At 41.2% G+C, this 10,843-nt stretch overlaps 1 pseudogene; it reads right to left on the bottom strand.

Moving 5' to 3' along the window:
* Positions 1 to 6,983: 6,983 nt before the first annotated feature.
* Positions 6,984 to 10,543, bottom strand: LOC125314596 (annotated as a pseudogene).
* Positions 10,544 to 10,843: the final 300 nt, after the last annotated feature.

Raw genomic sequence — 10,843 nt, 5'->3', positions numbered from 1 at the left:
CGAACACTAAAAAAACGACGCCGTATGTATTTATTTGATTTTCTTTTGATTTTCTAAACTAATTTCCTATTATTCGAAAATATATAAAAGAAATGGACGGTCGAGATCAATCCTGGAATCAATCTCAGCCGTCACCCTTCCAATAACCGAAACGACGCCGCACCGTTCTAATAAACGGACGGCCACGATTAAACCCCCAAACTTCATCGCGGCCGTCGACTCTCACTAATCTAAACGACGACGCATTTGACTTCGAGTATAAAACGACGCCGCATAACTAAACTAACGAACGGCCACGATCTACCTTAATTCTAATCTGCACCGTTCATTCCACTTAGACCAAAACGACGCCGCACGCCTTAATACCCCGAACGGCCACGATTGACTCTGAAACCGATCCGGACCGTCCGTTCTTCCTCTAGTTAAAACGACGCCGCACGCCCTAGACTAAACGGCATCGTTTTGATTTTTCTTATTTTTTAATCTAATAAACGAATTATCTAAAATCTAATCGGACGGCCGAGAATTGAACTAACCTAATTATCTCGACCGTCGATCTAATCCTAGTCAGCCCGCTCGCTCAACGGACGAGCCGACTCGGCGATGAGCTGGACCAATCATAGCTCGCCACTTCAGCACGCCGACCCGTTGACTGACCACGTCGCCTTCGTCTTCTTCCTCCCGCCAACGACGCAACGGACGGCCGGGAGCTTCCGGCAACGATCCAACGGTGAATCCTCAGCCAAATCACACGAAACTAATACCAATCAATTCGTTTCTCTTCCTAGATCAACATATCCTAGAATCACAGCATTTCATCCGCTAGATTACAAGTATTAGGCTTCGTACAAAACGACATCGCGAAGCTCAATCACACATCACAGAGCATAATAGTTCGATTAAATCACAGGATCGACTTAAATCGAGTCTAGAAACCTTACCTCGGGTCCGATTGACCCGGGTTTGGTCTAGATTAGTCTAGACAAGCTTCGACAGGTGGACGGCCATGGAGGTTGGATTTCACGGACTCGATTGGAAGTGTTTATGCAAAATCGAGGCAAAATGGATATGCAGAAGTGGTCGGTGAGGTTCGGGAAGCAAAACGCATACAATAATTTCAAGAATCGTGCTCGGAACAGTACGATGCCATTGATGCACAGTGGAGGAATCGGAAGTTCGACTTACTAGTTTTGAGGATCCGGAGCCAATCGAATGAGTGCGATCGCTTCTCCGGGATGCCAGGGGAACTTCGGAAGTGATTTGGCAGCTCGAAGTAGCTTCGATTGGTCCGACGATCGATGCTCGGTCCAAGCTCCAATGGATGACAATGATGCTCACGGGGAGCTTCTCTCACTACTCGCTCTCTCTTTCTCTCTCTATTTTGTTTGTGAAGAGCACAATGAGCCTCCCCTCTTGTTCGCGAAGATTCCCTGCCTTTTATACTCATTTTCAAAATTAGGCGCGCATGGGCAGGTATTCACCGACTCACTTCACACGTGCCCACGCGTGCGAAGTGAGCCGGACGGAGACCGGAACGGAATAGGATTCCGTCCAGCTCCGTTTAGCACTCCGAAGATGCCAATTATGCGCGAATTGGACTGAATTTGCAGAATGTTGACTTTTTTGAATGGTCGAGACTTTGACCGGCTCGCCGGAGCTCCTCCGGCGACCATTGGCTCCGAGGTTGGGCTCAATCGATGGAGAGTTACCTGAGGAATAAAACGCCCGTGTCAATTGATCTAATTATCGCCGATTGCCCCATCAATTTGCTCGTTAAAATTCGCCCAAGTACTGTTCATTTGCACGGTCGTTCCGGGGAAGACGACGACACCGTTTGGGACCGGTTCGACCGGTCCGACCGGCGTGAACCTGTTCAGACAGTAAAATTCATAGAATTTTCAAAATTAATCAAAATTGAGTGGGAATTTTTGCAATTAAACCCCAAAATTGGATTTAGGACCCTGAATATTATCTAAAAAAGTGGTTTTGCCCAAAAGTTTCCATCAATTTGCACAAAAGCCCCAAATTTTTCTAAATCGGCAAATTGGGGAAAAATTCAATTGAACGTCAATTCGATCAAATTGGACTATGAGACCTATACCAATCGATTCAGAATGTATTAAAACCTTAGGGGTAGTCCAATTTTGCAGAGAAAGTCCCCCAATTAAAAGTAATTTCAAAAATTGGCAAATTGAGGGACTAAATTGCAAAGAATTTGGGGATTTTGTGTAATCCGTGCAATTCGCGCAATTGAGGGTGCAATTGATAAAATTGAGGTTCAAAGGGACTGCAATTGAATGTCTAGACTCTAAATGTGCAAAAATTGCAAATAAAAAGACTCAATTGATATTTTTTGTGCAAATTCAACCTTAGGCATTGTGAAGAAACACCCAAAATTGAACTCAATTTTCAATTTTTATTGAGGTCAATATTAAAAGGGAATTAAAATAAAAATATTTGACATTTTTGTGTATTTTTGTGTCCTCGAGAAGTATTTTTTATGAATTTTTAAGTATTTTCCTATTTTTCGAAAATATTAAAAAATGTGAAAAATATGAAAAATTATTTTTTATTCCAAATTGGTTCCTTATGCTTGGCCAAGGCTTCCAATGTTGATTTTTTTAATTTTTTGATTTTTTTGAATTTTTAGTGAATTTTGGAAAATAAAACTAAAGGAAAACCGATTAAAAATTCGGGTGTCAACAATCCCTCTTTGAAAGTAATCTCGGTTAGAGGTTGCTTTCAAAGACAAGGTGACACCTGGATCCTTAATCGACTATGCTGGGGAAAAATTTAAAGAAAACTACTCTTAGCATTCAATTGCCTTACCTCTGCCATTAAAGCTCTAACTCCGTGGGGAATTATTTCAGCTCATGCTCATTTATATGAAAGAGAGATAAGAAGAGAGAAAGATTTACCCGTAGCTCATCTGTCTATGGTCCGAGATTTGTCGATCCGAGGTTGAAAGATTGAGTGTATGGAATTACCTTTGAATGATTGGCGAGATTTCGCGATGAACAACGTTCGTCCGGTGTCAAGTGGTGGTTTGAAGATTTGGAAGGGAGGTTCACCCTTGTAACAAAGGGATTTCACCTATTCAAAATGGGTTTGACTATCCACTTGGGATTCATCATTTAAGAAGCAGATCGGTTTTCTTCTAGGAAGGTACTCACCGTCTGGAAGGGAGGTTCACCCTTGTAACAAAGGGGTTTCACCTATTTTAAAATGAGATTGGCTATCCTCTAGGAAGGGAATCACCATTTAAAAAGCAGATCGGTTTTCCTCTATGCAAGTACTCACCGTCTGGAAGGGAGGTTCACCCTTGTAACAAAGGGATTTCACCTATTTTAAAATGAGATTGGCTATCCTCTATGAAGGGAATCACCATTTAAAACGCAGATCGGTTTTCCTCTATGCAGGTACTCACCGTCTGGAAGGGAGGTTCACCCTTGTAACAAAGGGGTTTCACCTATTTTAAAATGAGATTGGCTATCCTCTATGCAGGGAATCACCATTTAAAACGCAGATCGATTTTCCTTTATGCAGGTACTCACCGTCTAGAAGGGAGATTCACCCTTGTAACAAAGGGGTTTCACCTATTCAAAAATGAGATTGGCTATCCTCTAGGAAGGGAATCACCATTTAAAAAGCAGATCGGTTTTCCTCTATGCAGGTACTCACCGTCTGGGAGGAAGGTTCACCCTTGTAACAAAGGGATTTCATCTATTAAGAAGGGTGCCATCTGAGGACCTAGGTTGACTAGTGTACCTACAGAAGCTCAAACCCGATTTTCAAATTTTCAAAGGAGAGGGTGCCATCCGAGGACCTAGGTTTACTAGTGTACTGAAACAACCAAACCCTATTTTCAAATTTTCAAAGGAGAGGGTGCCATCCGAGAACCTACGTTTACTAGTGTACCTACGTAAGCTCAAACCCTATTTCAAATTTTCAAAGGAGAAGGTGCCATCCGAGGACCTAGGTTTACTAGTGTACCTACAAAAGCTCAAACCCTATTTTCAAATTTTCAAAGGAGAGGGTGCCATCCGAGGACCTAGGTTTACTAGTGTACCTACAAAAGCTCAAACCCTATTTTCAAATTTTCAAAGGAGAGGGTGCCATCCGAGGACCTAGGTTTACTAGTGTACCTACAGAAGCTCAAACCCTATTTCAAATTTTCAAAGGAGAGGGTGCCATCCGAGGACCTAGGTTTACTAGTGTACCTACAGAAGCTCAAACCCTATTTCAAATTTTCAAAGGAGAGGGTGCCATATGAGGACCTAGGTTTACTAGTGTACCTACAGAAGCTCAAACCCTATTTCAAATTTTCAAAGGAGAGGGTGCCATCCGAGGACCTAGGTTTACTAGTGTACCTACAGAAGCTCAAACCCTATTTCAAATTTTCAAAGGAGAGGGTGCCATCCGAGGACCTAGGTTTACTGGTGTACCTACGTAAGCTCAAACCCTATTTTCAAATTTTCAAAAGAGAGGGTGCCATCCGAGGACCTAGGTTTACTAGTGTACCTACAGAAGCTCAAACCCTATTTTCAAATTTTTTCAAATTGAGGATCCGAGGACACGGGGATGCCGGAAGACCCGCAGAAAATCCAAGTTAGTCAATTTTCTTAAAATGTAACTTTTCTGAGGATTTGGGGTCACTAGGGAACCCGCGAAAAGTTCAATCAAACATCATTAGAATGACAATTTTAATTTCCGGAGGAAAACTTAAGAATTCCATACAAATTTTCAAGGTATAATTGTGAAGGAAGTGCGTCCAATCACAAGTTCAGATCTCCACTGGGGATGAATTTTAAATGACACATCCCGAGTATTCTATAAAAAGGTTGTTTTAAAAAGGTTTTTCAAAAGGGTTTTCTTTCATCCAAGAGGGCTTCTCACCATTTTGGGAAGGTTTTTCTTGAGATTCAAATTTGCTCACAGGAAACCTAACCTTGAGGTTTCGGGATCATTCGAGATGCATACAATCTGACTAATCAGAGAAGGCATTTTAAAAGGGACCGTAATTCGGGCCAAGTCAAAGGCTTATCAAAGGATATTCATTCTGAGGTTTAGAAATGAATGTTGATTAAAAATAGCTTCTTCGGGTTTACAAGTCAAGAACCCCGAAGTCATAATAAGACAGGATTGTACTTACCTCTTTAAGCGGTAGCTTCCTGTGTGATCTCTTGCATCAACCCGAAACACCTCTTAGATCAGAAAAGTTTTGGGTGACAGGTTGTATCTTGGTTTGGGGTGGGCTTTTGAGAAAGGCCATATTTTCCAAAGAAGGGGTGAACTTGGGTGATCACCTTGACATTCTTTCCAGGATTCATTTGCTTTTAAAAGATTTTCATGATCGTTTTTCTTCAACTTGTTTTGAGGATTTTCCTCCTTTCATCTTGATTTTCAAACTTTGCCATTTTTCGGGGTGCTCTTTTTCATGGGCTTTGGCCTTGCTTTTACCAGGCACTTTGCTTTTTCTAGCCCTTTCGTTTCTTGTCATTTTTTTTGCATTGATCGGCTCTTTTGGAGACCAGTATAAAAAATTCTTCCAATCATGCTTTTTTTTTCTACTTATTGCTGGTGATTCCTTTGTTTGCCCCGGTGTGGGAAGGTGATCACTAATCAAGGGTTTAGAAATGAATATTGAAAGGCTCAAATTGGCTTCTCAAAGGGTAAGTGTCTGGGGATATCGAAATGAAATGCTTTTCTTCACTCTGAGGTGTTCCAAGTCTCTGCCAGAAATCACCTGAAGCTATCACAAAAAGATTGATGCAGGTTAGCACAATAAAGTTTTACCCGATCTTTTCTCCAAGGAATCATCCAATGAACCTCCAAATATGCCCCAATGTGGGGTGGTTCTTGACAGGGTTATGTTCATAAAAATCTCCCTTTTTGGTTCGGATTGGTTATCAAGGGATATAAATGTGTATGGATAATTTTGAAATGGAAATGCCTTTCGTCATTTCAATCCATGTAATCACCGCGAATGATCCCTACGTCCCGAGATTAAGCTCTTTCGCTCTATCACTCTCGCTCATCGCTCAAGTGTATCGGGGACGTGTTTGAGGATAATGCTTGCCTCTTTTCATCCGAAAGATCATCCTTTTGAAAAGCTTTCAAAACAAGCCCCTTTTATAGAAACTCAAGGCATTTCATCAAAATTCATCATTTGCAAAAGTTTTCATCAAAAAGTGTATTCAAAAGATGTTTCTGTAACTTGAAAAGAATGTTTCTTTGAAAGGGCCTTGTGAATTTGCAAATCCAAATTTTTTCACTTTTTAAGCACGACGATGCATGAAAAGACTTTATAAAAGAGGAGAACCTCAAACCTGTTTTCTTCAAATGTCGGCTTTTGTTTCCTGTAAAAATAAAAGGAAACAATTAGTTCAAAGATATTCAAAGATTTCAAATCTCGAAGCGACTTCCTCCCGTTTCCTTCGGATGTTGACTCCTGTCTCCTGTAAAAATAAAAGGAAACAATCGATTAAAAACATTCAAAATTTCAAATCTCGAAGCGACTTCTTCCTGTCTCCTTCGAATGTTGACTCCTGTCTCCCGTAAAAATAAAAGGAAACAATCGATTAAAAACATTCAAAATTTCAAATCCCGAAGTGACTTCTTTCTGTCTCCTTCGGATGTTGACTCCTGTTTCCTGTAAAAATAAAAGGAAACAATTAGTTCAAAGATGTTCAAAATTTTAAACCCCAAAGCGACTTCCTCCTGTCTTCTTCGGATGTTGATTCCTGTTTTCTGCACAAACAAAAGGGAAACGATTAGTTCAAAGATGTTCAGAATTTAAAAATCAGGAATGACTCCCTCATTTGATCCGTTGTTCCTCAAGATTCTTTACGACTCCCGATTTATCTGCAAAATACAAACGTATGCAAATGCATGTATGCAAATGTCATGCGAATGCAAAACTTTATGTGACTCAGATCTGCTCATCAATCGCTTTGAAGCTTGATTTTATTTCAAGGATAATATCTCTTCACGGCGTCTGCATTTACTGGACTTGCTAATTCTTCTCCATCCATGTTTACAAGAATAAGAGCTCCCCCGGATAAAACCTTCGGAATCACGTAGGGGCCTTCGTAATTTGGCGTAAATTTGCCTCCCGGATGTTGAGCATTTGGGAGCATTTTCTTCACAATTAGCATCCCCGCTTCAAAATTTCTAGGTCTGACTTTCTTGTTAAAAGCTCTAGCCACTTTCTTCCGGTAGCTTTGCCCATGACAGATAGCCTTCAATCGTTTTTCATCAATCAAATTCAATTGTTCGTGTTTTTGCCGGTTCCACTCATCTTCCGTGAGTTCTACCTGGGACAGGATCCTTAAAGAGGGAATTTCCACCTCTACTGGTAGGACTGCTTCCATACCGTATGCCAAAGAGTAGGGAGTTGCCCCGGTTGAAGTACGAATCGAGGTTCGATAGGCCATGAGAGCATATGGCAATCTTTCGTGCCGGTCTCGATATTTCTCGCAGCTTTTAGCCAATATTTTCTTGATGTTCTTGTTTGCCGCCTCCACGGCTCCGTTCATTTGTGGGCGGTATGGCGAGGAATTAAGGTGTCGTATCTTAAATTGATCCAATAAATGATCGACTACTTTATTGTTCAGATTGGAACCATTGTCTGTGATGATGGCTCTTGGAACTCCATATCTTGAGATGATATCTCGCTTGATGAATTTAGCCACGTTGTTTGCGATAACGTTGGCATATGAATTGGCTTCTATCCATTTGGTGAAATAGTCAATGGCCACCAGAATAAAACGATGTCCGTTCGAGGCCTTTGGGTTGATAGGGCCGATCATATCAATTCCCCATATGCAGAATGGCCATGGCTCCGACATTTGATGTAGCTCGGTTGGCGGCGCATTTATCTTATCGCCGTATACCTGATTGATGACAGGATCTAACATGTTGGTTGCAATCCGACTCGATAGTCATCCAGTAGTATCCGAGTCTCATAATTTTCTTGGCGAGGAGGTGACCGTTCATATGCGGTCCGCATTCTCCTTCATGAATCTCTTTCATAATGAGATTTGCTTCTTTGGAATTTACGCACCTCGGCAGGACCAAGTCAAAGGACCTCTTGTATAAAATCTGTTTGCTGAGGAAGAATTTAGATGCCATCTTGCTTATATACTTCTTATCTTACGGTTGGTCGTCCCGTGGGAATTCGCCCTTCGGTAGGTAATTCTTGATGTCATGATACCATGGTTCTTCATCGGGCTCTTCTTCAATGACCATGCAATACGCAGGTTGCTCAAGGATGTCAATCCTTAACGGCTCTATCTCGAGGCCATCTTGCACTTGTAACATGGCTGATAATGTTGCCAAAGCATCGGCAAAATGATTATGGGTCCTTGGTAGATACTCGAAGGTGATCTCCTCAAAATGTCGGATCGACTTTTCAAGAAATTGATGATAAGGAATGAGCTTGGGATCCTTTGTCTTCCACTCCCCCTAGGTCCGTAAGATAATCAGCATGGAATCTCCATACACCAGCAGCTTCTTTACTTTTAATGAAATAGCCAATTGTAACCCAAGGATGTAGGCTTCATATTCAGAAATGTTGTTGGTGCATGGAAACACCAACTTGGCTGAAACTGGATAATGTTGATCTTCAGGGGATATCAGAAGCGCCCCATACCCGATCCGGTGAGATTTACTGCGCCGTCAAAGTACATTGTCCATTTGTCTTCAGATATGTTCAGAATTTGATCTCCCTTGTTTGGCTCTAAAACGTCTTTAGGAGGATTCTCGGCTAGCATGTCGGCAATTGCTCTTCCCTTGATAGATTTTTGGGAAGAGGTTTTGATGTCGAATTCCGAAAGCAATATTTGCCATTTAGCCATCTTTCCTAACAATGTTGGTTTCTCCAAAAGGTATTTGATAGGGGTCATTTTCGGTGACCGGTTCTATATGATAATGCAAAGTATACTGCCTCAATCTGTGGAGGACCCAAACCAATGCTACGCAAGTCCTTTCCACTTCTGGGTATTTGGCTTCGGATGTTGTGAACTTTTTGCTCAAATAATATATGGCCCGCTCTTTACGATCCTTGGGGTTAGTTTGGGCAAGTAAAGCTCCCAAGGATTCATCATTAACTGTCGGATATAGAGTTAAAGGAACGTTAGGGATAGGAGGTACCAGATCTGGAGGTTGTACCAAGTACTCCTTGATCTTTTCAAACGCTTGTTGGCATTACGAATCCCATTTCACCTTTGCACCTTTCTTTAGCAGCTTGAAGAAGGGTTTTGCCGTTTCTGATAGTTGATATATGAATCTGGATATATAATTCAATCTTCCAAGTAGGCCCCTTACTTCCTTAACAGTAGAAGGAGTCTCTATTTCCCATATAGCCTTGATCTTGGAAGGGTCAATCTCGATACCACGATTGCTTACCACAAATCCTAGCGGCTTTCCGGATCTGGCGCCAAATACGCATTTCGCGGGATTCAGCTTGAGCTTGTATTTTCTCAATCGATCAAATAATTTCCTCAGCACTTTAACATGGTCTTCTCCAGGCCTGGACTTGGCAATCATATCGTCCACATAGACCTCGATCTCTTTATGTATCATGTCATGAAAGAGGGTCACCATAGCCCTTTGATATGTTGCCCCTGCGTTTTTCAATCCAAAGGGCATTACCTTGTAGCAGAAGGTTCCCCATTGTGTAGTGAATGAGGTCTTGATCTTATCTTCTTCCTTCAACATGATTTGATTATATCCCGAGAATCCGTCCATAAAGGAGAATAATTCAAAGCCCGTGGTACTATCGACGAGTACATCAATGTGCGGTAGGGGAAAATCATCCTTCGGGCTAGCTTTGTTCGAGTCCCGATAATCCACGCATATTCTAATTCTCCCATCTTTCTTCTTAAGCGGTACGATGTTGGCGACCCAATCGGCATATGGGGCAGCCTCGATAAATCCAACTTTGAGGAGCTTCATCACCTCTTCCTTGATCTTATCTGCCGATTCGGGATTCATTCTTACGGGCGATTGATTTACGGGTGTGCAAGAAGGATTTGTGGGTAGAGCATGCTCCACAATCTCGCGATCTAAACCTAGCATGTCAGCATATGACTAGGCGAAAATATCTTGATATTCCTTAAGCAATGCTGTCATTCTTAAAACATCTGCTGCAAACAAGTGTCCTCCTATTTTCACCTCTTTGACGCAGTTGTTGACACCTAATTTTGGCGATCCCATATTATTATTATTATTATTATTATTATTATTATTATTATTATTATTATTATTCGTTAAATAAGAATACGTCTAATTTATTTTCGTCTTATAGCAAAATAGAAAAAGTAAAAAAATATATATGAAATGATTTTAAAAAAAAAGAAAGAAAAAGAAAGAAAGAAAGAGAGAAAAAAAATGAAAGGATAAGCTATTGAATATGCATATTTTCTTGTTGTACTATAGAATAAAAAAAATCAATCAAAAATCAAATTTTATTTTATTATTTTTATTTCGTTTAAAAAAAAAAAAAAATTATATCGGATCGGGTCGGGTCAACCCACCCCATGGGGGCGAGACCTAGCCCACGTTTTTTTTTTCTTGTGCGAAGTAGACCCACGCGGGCTGGCCCCAACTAGGCTTTCTTTTCCCCCCAAGCAGACGCCACCTCCTCCTTTTTATTTCCCACAGCCCATAATTCCTTTCTTTTTCTCCTTCAACCCACTTCCTTCTCTTTTCCTCCTCAGCCCACCTTCCCTTTCTATTTTCATTCAGCCCATCTCCCTTTTTTATTTCCCCACTACCGCATCTCTCATTTGCTTTTCTATCAGCCATGATTCATCCCCCCCACATCACTTCTTCCCGCACA

The sequence above is a fragment of the Rhodamnia argentea genome, chromosome 1 (genome assembly GCF_020921035.1).
Source record: "Rhodamnia argentea isolate NSW1041297 chromosome 1, ASM2092103v1, whole genome shotgun sequence".
Lineage (NCBI taxonomy): Eukaryota > Viridiplantae > Streptophyta > Magnoliopsida > Myrtales > Myrtaceae > Rhodamnia > Rhodamnia argentea.
Note: the sequence above shows the minus strand (reverse complement) of the source record. Positions and strands in the feature narration are given on the sequence as shown.